Source organism: Aulonocara stuartgranti (assembly GCF_965226115.1).
Source record: "Aulonocara stuartgranti genome assembly, chromosome: 10".
NCBI lineage: Eukaryota > Metazoa > Chordata > Actinopteri > Cichliformes > Cichlidae > Aulonocara > Aulonocara stuartgranti.
Window position 1 is genome coordinate 11026428 of NC_138946.1, and position 10578 is coordinate 11037005.

General features: G+C 41.3%; 2 long non-coding RNA genes across 2 annotated transcripts; one reads left to right on the top strand and one right to left on the bottom strand.

The window, feature by feature from the left end:
- Nucleotides 1–306: 306 nt before the first annotated feature.
- LOC309715190 lies at nt 307–9387 on the bottom strand. Its single transcript, XR_014279163.1, has 3 exons — nt 9369–9387; nt 9076–9133; nt 307–330 (listed from the first exon to the last, which is right to left on the bottom strand). It is a non-coding gene; the product is annotated as an uncharacterized lncRNA (long non-coding RNA).
- LOC309715630 lies at nt 453–6789 on the top strand. The gene is made up of 4 exons (XR_014279250.1): nt 453–910; nt 3331–3382; nt 5384–5539; nt 5784–6789. It is a non-coding gene; the product is annotated as an uncharacterized lncRNA (long non-coding RNA).
- Nucleotides 9388–10578: the final 1191 nt, after the last annotated feature.

Here is a 10578-nt window from a genome sequence, read left to right on the forward strand (position 1 = left end):
AGAGGCTCGCCCTGGTGTTGTTATTGGCATCATATAGGAACGCTTTCTCCCTGCGGGCATAAAGTGGACGTGAGAAAAAGATAGACTGAAACAGAAAAAGAGCAAATGCGTGTGTGTGTGTGTGCCAGAGAGGATGAGACTCTCATGCTGTAACAGAGGAAAAGGAAATAATACTCTTTCCATTACCTGAGGGTTGAACCCTTGAGCGTGTGTGTGGGTGTTCTTACCCTGAATCCAAAACCTTGTATCCTGACAAATGTCTCTGTCTAATATGCTCCAGCGTGATATCATCATCCACAGACAGTATTTCTTTGACCTCAGTGGGGAGAGCTGAATAGAGGGAAACTGAGCATGTGTAACAGGAAAACAGAGGACTGGAGAAGCAGAAAGAGGATTCATGACAGACTTTTGTCAGAAATTCTGACGACATACACCCTAAAAAATTATTCAGGGGCTTAGTAAATATCATTATAATTCTAAGTTAGATGACCTTGATTAAATCTTTGAAAATCACAAAAGTGTTATCTTGAGTTGAAAATACTGAAAAGAATGCTTAAATTTTCAACACCAGTTTTTGAGTTGAACTGAGCTCTTTTGTTCAAGTTTATTTAAAAGAAAAAATTCTGTATTTGAAACACAGGGTGCATTATTTAAATCTACTCAATATATCTCATAGAAAGTACTCATAATAACTGAGACACTGGTATTCATACTTATCATTGTCTTTAACTTTAATTATTAATGGTTCAAAAATCAATATAATTTTGTCCCCCAATACTAACTTAAAACTTTGAGTAAGACTAATGACCTTTGGCATGTACCGCACGCGAGGAGCATGGCCTCATGGGAGATTTTCTGCACGTTGAACGAGACAGACACACATCCACTGCAGACTTGGTAACGTTTTCAGGTAAGTGACCAATTCTTACATTAGCTGTCTTTATCCACACCGTTCTTTTATAACATGTTCTGAAGAAAGCGTTTGTCATGGTGGCTCACTTTTCGCAGCGTGTTTGTGCACGTTAATTTAAGTTTTCAACCCGTCTTCCAGTCAAGGCGGCGGGAAACCGCGCCCTTTTATCCTTTTACGTTCTGAGTCGCTATCTGCGTTCCGGGTAATTTGACCGGAATGTCCCGGTACCAGCGACCTGACCGTTTAATCGGGGGCATTTTAGGAACCACGTGAAAGCAGGTGTGCTAAGTAGTGATGGGTCGTTCGCGAACGAAATGGCTCTTAGAACCGACTCTTTGACGTGAACGACGCGAGCCGGCTCCTTATCGCGAGCCGTCACGTGGGTTTTTTTTTCTTCTTTCTCTCAGCCTCTCTCTCGCACTTTTTTCCGCTTCACTCTGCACGCGAGCCTTGTGCTTTACGCTGGGCAGAGGGGGGAGGGGCGGTAGTTACACTCAGTAGCACAGGAACAGAGCCAGAGAGAGAGAAAGAGAGGCAGGGACAACAACATTAGAAAGGTATAGTAATCATCCACAACTATTTTCAGTTGCAGATGATAAAGGATTGAGAAAGTTTATTCATGCAGGTCCATATGACAGAGAATATGCATGTTCTTTTAGTTTTCATATTATAATTTATATTTAATTGTGTTGTGGTTTGCAGTGTTTTGTGTTCTTTTCACTTTAAATTTGTGAAAGGAAAAAGCTGAAAATTTAAATAGTTAAAACTTGAAATGTGAATAGTTGATTTTTGTATTATATGATTTATTTATTACATTTTATGTGGAGTGAATAAATAAAAGTATATTTACGGTGGCCCCTAGAGACAAAGCACATACAAACTTCAAATCACATACGAACTCTGAAGCATGTACAAACTCCAAAACACGTAAAAACTCCAAAACACGTAAAAACACGTACAAACTCCGAAGCACATAAAAACTCCGAAGCATATAAAAACTCAAAACACGTACAAAAGACAACAGAAGTGCTCCAGGATGCTGGGCGCAGTGTTGAGCCTTTGTTATCTTGTGGCTACACAAGCCAGCAAGTACCAACGACCGGATTTGGTGTGTGGTAATAACAGGTAAATGAACTTTTTTTTAAATTATTTGAATATATATATGAGTGCCTGTGTATAAATACACAAACAATACACACATGCTTTCAATTGTGTAATTTAAGTGATCTAGTAGCTCTGCTTTGGAAGTTCAGTTCATGCTAGAAATGTGTTTTGGAGTTTGTACGTGTTTTGTCTCTAGGGGCCACCGCATATATTTATATATAAACATATATAAATAAAACCACTTGTTTTTATGTTAGTAATTCCTTTTGTGCATAATTTTATATTATTGTTAATAATAAATTAATTAAAGCAACAAAACAACCTGAAGAGCCGGTTCGGAGCCGAAAGAGCCGGCTCTTTTTAGTGAGCCGAACCGAAAGAGCCGGATCTCTAAAAAGAGCCGGAAATCCCATCACTAGTGCTCAGACATTTCTAGAAAATGGCCCTGTTGAGTCGCGGTGCGGGAGCTGCGGTAGTCACGCGGCCTGACTCACTCTGTCAGGTTGTTCAGGAGGAGATGAACAGACGTCATCAATGGCTTTGGTAACTAAGAAGACCTGCCCGCGGAACAGTTCATAGCAGCAACCATGCTGCTTAGCTTTCTTGTTCTATGTGGGGTCTTTCAGAGCATATAAGACGCTGCTTTCAGCTTTGTCCCGAACAGGGCCAGTTTTTGAGAGAACGCTGACAGGACCGCCCGGGTCAGCAGATTACCTCATCCAGGGCCGGTCCAAAGTACTATGGGGCCTTAAGTAAATTTAGACTGGGGGCCCTACTTCCTTTCAGATCCCAGAAAATAATGAAAAAAAAAAGCTTTGGTCCTTTTGGTCAAGCCAAAAGTACCATCATTTCCAGTATAGTTAGTATAGTATAGTTCCAGAAACACTCAGTTTATTTAAATCCAGGTTGAAGACTCACCTATTCTCTGCTGCATTTGAATAAAGCACCAAATCCACACTTTTAAGCTTAAATTTCAAAACTTACATTTAACTACTGATTTTATCTACTGTTGTGATTTTATGTTTTGATTTTATATACTGTTTTGTTTGTTAGTTTGTTAGTTTGCTTGCTTTAATCAATTTTAAATCATGCTTTTTATTTGTTTTTGTTTCTCTGTAAAGCACTTTGAATCACCTTGTTGTTGAATTGTGCTATACAAATAAATTTGCCTTGCCTTGCCTCGTTACTCCCAATTTACATAAATAAATGTTTATTTCAATCCAAGCTAAACTTTCTTATAAGAGATTGGTGTTATGGCAGATTACTCAGTGACATGTTTTGTAATGATAAAGTTTTGATTTGTATTTTTTCAGCACCATCTTCACCACCAGGAAAAAAATCTGCATCAACTACAAAGTAAAGCAGGTAATTTTACTCAGAGGACTTGATGTGTTAAATTTTGGAAGGATATGATATTGTTTTATACAAGCTGAGTAGTGGATGGTGATACCACCTAAATATTTATACTGGTTTTGTGGTGGGTTATTTTAGTCATACAAATGCCAAATCTAAATTTTGAGAATTTTTCAGTTCGGTAAATATATTGATGAGTTCATGGCCTGTCATCCAGTGTCACCATGAGTATAGGCGCAGCCCTTTAAGTGGGTATTCCCCTTGTGCGCGCAGCACTGAAGTATTTTAGTCCACGCCCACCTGCTGTGTGGGCCTCACCCTGGTCTAGTATAAGTTACGGTGAGACCAGGAAATCGGCTCTACCGTTTTTCTTCAGCCAGCCAGAAGATGTCCAGCGAGACCATCCGTCTGTGTCCATCCTGCCAGACCGGCTACATCATGTCGTATGACCGACATGCCGTCTGCGTGGGCTGCCTCGGTCCTCACCATGCGGACCTTTCCCTCACACCTTAATCCTATTGCTGCTCCTGTTAGCTCCTCCCGCCAGAGGAAAAGCAGCGGAGGTCAGCCTTTTTCAAGGCTGATGCTGAGGAGGCGTTCCCACTAAGAGAGGCACTCGCTGGAAGAAGCCATCGAGTTCTTCGATGGTGGGCCGGAATTGGATGATTCCACCCACCGTGAGGAAAACGGCAGTGGTGGCAGCTCCACTGCCTCCCAGCTGGGCAGCCTGGTGACAGAAGGGTGGATGAGCCGACGCTCATCCACCCCTGGCCTTCACATGTCGGCAAGGACGCCGCTCCCAGTTGTTGGTGCGCTGCTCCTGGATCTGCCTGGCATCATCCAGGAGGCAGCTGGTGAGAAGGAACTTCCCGTCCCTCAGCCTGCTCCACCCCCATCTGATGATCGTGGCTCAAGAGTTGGGAGTTCGCCTTGTAATCGGAAGGTTGCCGGTTCGAGCCCCGGCTTGGACAGTCTCGGTCGTTGTGTCCTTGGGCAAGACACTTCACCCGTTGCCTACTGGTGGTGGTCAGAGGGCCCGGTGGCGCCAGTGTCCGGCAGCCTCGCCTCTGTCAGTGCGCCCCAGGGTGGCTGTGGCTACAATGTAGCTGCCATCACCAGTGTGTGAATGTGTGTGTGAATGGGTGGATGACTGGATATGTAAAGCGCTTTGGGGTCCTTAGGGACTAGTAAAGCGCTATATAAATACAGGCCATGATCTGGCGGGAAGGTATGGCTCCACTCACTCTCGTTGCCCAGATCCCATCTGGCCTCAGTTCCCAGGGATGATGACCAACCTCTCTGAGGCAGCAGCAGAGCCAGCGAAGATTAGAGCGCCGGTCTCTACCTAGGGCTTCACAGAGGGCTTCACAGACCGGAGTTTTCCGCCTGTTCCCCCTCTGGAGCCGAGCCTCGCTTCAGTTTTCGGCACCAAAATGACCAAGGTCGTTGGACAGCGACCGGCCCATCCCGCCAAACTTGACCAGCTGATAGCAAGGTTCACTGATCGCGCACATCAATGCACTGTTCAGTCAGCTGCATTGCCTAACAACACTGATTTGCTAGCGTTTGTCATCTCCAGGAAGGTGGAGGAAGCAGAGCTGCCAGAGGAGCTGAAAGGCTTTCTCTGTAAAGCCGCTGACACGATTCTGAATATGTGCGCCACTTCAGCGGTGTGTTCCTCTCGCATCGCTGCCTGGCAGACGATGGTTCAGAGGGCAACCTGGCTCCGCCTCTTCCCTCTAAGATTATACAATCTCACAGGGAAATAGTGCAAGCAATTCATAACATAAAATTTAGAAGCTTAGTGGAAGATAATACTTTATGTTAAGGGTTTAGTCTGCATACTGAACAACTCCACTTATATGGATTTATGTCTGGATGTGTAAATTAATCTTTTGCATGTTAGAAAATAAGGTCCAGGTTGCAAAAAATGGTAGATTTTTATTTTTTTATTTATTTTTTTTGATTGAATCAGAATTTTGGCCTTCAGATTTTTTGTCCTCTCCCATCCAGGTCAGTGCAGCGTTTCATAGGATCACGACCCTGAACCTTGAACCAAAGTTCATGTCATCGTTGGACTTGTATTCATCCAAACTCCTGTCCTTGTTTCAAGCCAAGAAAGGTGCTGCTGGACAACGCCACAGGGCACAGTTAAACCTTCTGCTTCAGGTAAGGAAGATTGCATTTTCTAACCACAAAAACGTTCCAACACAGCATTGAAGAGGCCCTTCCACTAAAAACGGCTTTTCTTAGGTTTCTGTTCAATATTTTAGCTCCACAGGTGTTCTTACCTTGATGGTGGGTGTGAAAACAGGTCAACAACAGAAAAAAAATAGTTATGTTTAAGCTAGAAATGGTAAGTCATGTTTTAAATGTGCAAATTTTGCCTCAGTTGAGACTTCCTGTTTTACAGAGTGGAAATTCCATCGAGAAAAAACGAGAAGTCATCATCAGATGTTTCATTGACCATCTGGGAGAGTAACAAATGTAGTACATAACAATAACCTGCAGCACACCAGAAAAATAGATTCAGACTACCTTTTAGGCTCAGGTGCAGCGACACGGCTTTAACAAGAAGAAAAGTCAGTCATTCACCATCTTTCTCTTCTTCCTGCGCACTGAAACCACCAAAGTCCTCTTCTCCAGTGTCGGAAACGAACAGGCTCAGGATGGCTTCGTCATCCACTCTCCGCTTCTCTCCTTCGTTGTCACTTTCAAAACCAAAGAAATCCTCATTGTCAGTGTCAGAGTCGAACCCCCTCAGAAGGGCCGTGGCGGTGTCCTCCTCTCCATCATGCAACAGTCCAGCCCTTCAAATCCGTTGGTGATCGTGGATGTTTTCACACTTTTCCACGCTGTCAGAATCCACCGGTGGAATTGAGCATAACTTGCTTTTCGCAAGTTTATCACCGCTCGTCATCCACGCCTCCCGCTGAACGCGTAGCGCTACTTTGAAGTTTGTTTTTCGCGCTACTTGTACGGCACTGTGTTGCCTGGCAGATGGACATGTGACCAACATACCACTCTTGAACCCCGATACTGTGTGTCTGATCACATGCCCTTCCGCCAGGCAACAGCGGAACAAACAAAACAAATCTTACGATATGACAAAAATCATGGACAATCCATAGAAAAGCCGCACCTGACTAAAAGCCGCAGGGTTCAAAGCTGGTGCAAAAAGTAGCGGCTTATAGCCCGACAATTACGGTAGTTTATTTTAGCTTGTGAGATCATAGAAAAGTTTTAAGATACTGTTCTAAAGAAAAAAAAAACACTTCAAAGCATACAAAAGAATAGCATTTGCATTTGCTATTGCTATAAGATTTTGGAGCACAGTGTCTACATATTATGAGTACCGGTGATGTCATACAAATCAAACTTTTTGTTTCAATGTTTGGAAATATGTGAGCTTAAAACAGTTGTTTCTCTTTTTAAAGGACGGTGCTGATGCTGTCTTTGTTGAAGAGGCTTTGGCTGAGGAGGTGATGAAGATTTACCTGCTGCAGAATCAAGACAGGTCAGGCGAACCTACTGATGTGGGTATTGTTATTGAAGGCGTTACTGTTCTGGGCAAACTTGGGAATCTGAGCAAAGCCTGTTGCTATCTTTTGGGACTGTGCTATGCTCTGGATCTGAAATACCCCAAGAATTTCAAATGCACATTTGAAGCATTTCGAAAAGTGTTCATGGAGCTGGATCCAGGAAACCTTTCTGTCAAGGTTCAAAGACTGAAAAATGACCTCTGTTCATTGTAGACAAAATTTCACAGGGCTGTTCTTAAAGTGTTAGACTTGTTAAGTGACATGTAATGCTCATCAAAAGGTTCAGTTGCGACATTACATTGTTTTGACATTCCTGTTCATAAATAATGTTTGTACCATAAACTGTGTTTTTGTATTAACTTTCCAGATTCACATTAAGGTGTAAATGGTAGAGTATCATTATGGATGTTTTTTGGTCACTCTTTAGTTATAATCTTCCCAATTTTTTGGAATCAAAATAAGATGTTCAAAAACTATGTCACAGTGCAAATGGTTTTTTTTTCAGGATTTATATCTTTTTGGGATCTTAATTTTATTTTTGTCATTTGACCTTTTCTGAAAAGGTAAAGCACTGCGTTCACTTGAGCCACTTTTATTCTTTGTATGGCAGGTACATTTTTCTTGTTGTTAGCATCAATATGCCAGTTTTACAGAGTTTTATCAAGCATGCCAATTTGGATGCAATTTTATTATATAAGGCTCTTGTGACTGAAATTTTATCCAAGTTTTATCCACTGAATGTAGAACAGATTTCAGCTCACTGTGTTCAGAGAAGGAATCTGCTAAATGTGTGATTCACAAAAAAGCTGTTTAAAATAAATCATTGTGAACAATGTTGAATTGACGTGGTTCTTTTTTCCTGTGTGTGTGTGTGTGTGTGTGTGTGTGTGTGTGTGTGTGTGTGTGTGTGTGTGTGTGTATAAATAAAATAAACACTTAATTGTAATTAACGTTTTTGCTTAAATTAACTTAAAAATATTAAGTAAATTGCACCATTATTTAAAAACAAATAATTGTAATGGTGTAGGTTAAATGTGCCAAGCATTTCAGCATTTCCTAATTAATATTTTATGTAGTTTGAACTTTTGGTTACTGTTGTTTTAACTTAGATTTTCAATTGTATTTACTCAATTTTGTATGTTACTGTAACATCTTTAATTGTTCATAACAACTTATTCCATTTTAGTTGGATTTACTCAATTAATAAGGTGTATTTAAGAGATGTGATTGTTTTTGCATTTACTCATTATTTTTGAGTGTAAAAGTGTTGCACCAAAATATTTAAGTAATTATCAGTTTTAGTTCTTAGAGTGTACGTTTCCTTCATATGTCCATGTGCAGACAGTGCTACCCTTATTGAAGCATTTGTTTCAGAAGATATGGCAAACATGAGGTTTAGTATGTAACACGTCTGCCTTCTAGAGGTGGCAAAAGTACCGACTTACTTACTTAAGTAGCAGTACAGTACAGTACCTGTTTTAAAAACTACTCTAGTAAAAGTTGGAGTAATCAAGCAAGTTTTTTACTCAAGTAAAAGTGAAAAGTAGCAGCTCTGAAAGTAAGACAGTAAAAAGTAGCTCCTTGAAGGACACTTTTACTAACCTTTTTGTAGAAAGGCACCTGAACCTTGTGCTATATATGTAATAATCAAACAACATTAGTACATGATAATCAAATATCTGAATCTAATTTTTAATTCTAATGAATGCACTCAATTTGAATCTGTTATTTAGGACACACGCGGTGAAATAATTAAGAAAAATGTTCTGTTGCCTACATCGTAGAGGGTGACTTTGCCTCCACATCTAAGGAAGGGGTCACAGTGGGATTCAGCAGGTGGGGAAACCCTAAGATCTGTGAATTTGAATGAAAGAACCACAGCCCCAAATAATTGCTAATGTGAGCTCCAGTCGGTTTTCTTAGTGCACAGGCTGTGATCAGCTGACCTGTTGCTCTTTTTGGATTTACATAAATTAATTCGACCAGATGTCAACAGATGTTTCATAGCTATCATGGCTGATTTCCATTTCCTACATTGACACTACACTGCGTATTGTCTTTATACTGTTTACAGTTGGTTTAAAGTTGGAATTGAGTGAGTTAATCTAAAATTATGTAAGCTTTAAATTTGCAGTTTATCAAGTGTCATTGAGCGGTTCCTACCTTTAAACCTCATCTCTTCTCTTCCTCTTCCTCTGAGTGAAGTCATCTGTTTGTCTCCCTGTGAAATACAGCAGCTAGACCTTTAGCTAGCAACACACTGTGTGACAAACTGCACACAAACACTTGTGTGTTTAAGCTGATAGAAACGTTGCTTTTGAATTTACATCCTGGTTGTGTCTTTAGTGTATTCGCTTATTTAAAGGATGTTCCTTGAAATACATCAGACATAGCTGTATTGCTTTTCATGATATTATGAAAAGATCAAAGACACCCCCAAGTACTACTACTATTACCTTTGTGCATGAAGCACACTCACACACTGTCAAGCAGTTGTTTAAAGTCGAGATTTTCTGATTTGGTTTCAGATGCAGTGGTGCAAAAATTAACATTTCAGCTGATGAGTGCTATTAAAATGACTTTTGCAATAATTGAATCATTAATAGGCTAATGTCAGCCCAGTGCAACACCACTGATTAGCTTGATCACAGCTTTTGGATATTTGGTGAATTTCTCATTGCTTTCTATCAACCCTGGAAAAATATCTCCTCTCTCTGTCTTCAATCTTCATCCCCACATTTCATCCATCTTCAGCCACACAAATGCGCACAGAAGAGAAGAAGAGAGAAGAAGATGCCTTTTAGTGTAACAGTACCCCCCTGGTCAATTTTTCTGACAGTCCCTCTCTGTCAGCGCTGCTGCTGCTACTCCAGGATTCGGCAGGATGGAGGCCAGTTTGCAGCTGACAGCTGCTTGCTCTGCCGTTCACCTCCAGCTGGATGGATTTGCACGGATTAGACTGTAAGTTAGCTAAATGAAGCCCTGAAGGAGAGTGAATGAGCTTGCCCACAGCACTCAAAGGCAACCCGTAGAGTAAACTTATCTTCCATTCAGAGGGAAAAGACAGATAGAGATGCTTTCTGTTGTCACCTCTAAGGACGGGGATAATGCAGGAGCAGAGTAGCAAAGACACTGGGTGTGCATGCACAATTAAAACACTTTAGAACAGCCATTAAGAAATAATGCTTCACATTCTCGACAGCCTAACTGAAATAGATTTCTCCTGTCAGATAAAGGATGCAGTTGCTTCAGTTCATTGCTGACATCGCAGATTTAACTGGTCCAGACTTGCAGTAAAACAGACCAGCTTTTCCTCCTTTCCCAAATTGCACATCCTCATCTCCTCACATTAAACACTCCCACCGGAAGAGATGCAGAAGAGACACAAGGAGCGAGGAGTTGACTCAACAGGCATTTAACAAAGAGATGTCCTTGCCTTGGAGACTCGTTTTAAAGTGATGTCAATTTTAGGAATTCAGACATCCAGCATGAAGTACTGAGACTGATTTCCAGGTCACACGCAAGAGGATAGAGGCCATAGAAGACAACGAGGCACAAATGAGTCAAAAGAGAAAAGCCCTTATTATGTAAGTAAACGCCCGTAGATTCAAGAATAGCCACAGATCCAGGGCCATCATTTTATAAGAGGGGATTTTCAGTACTATT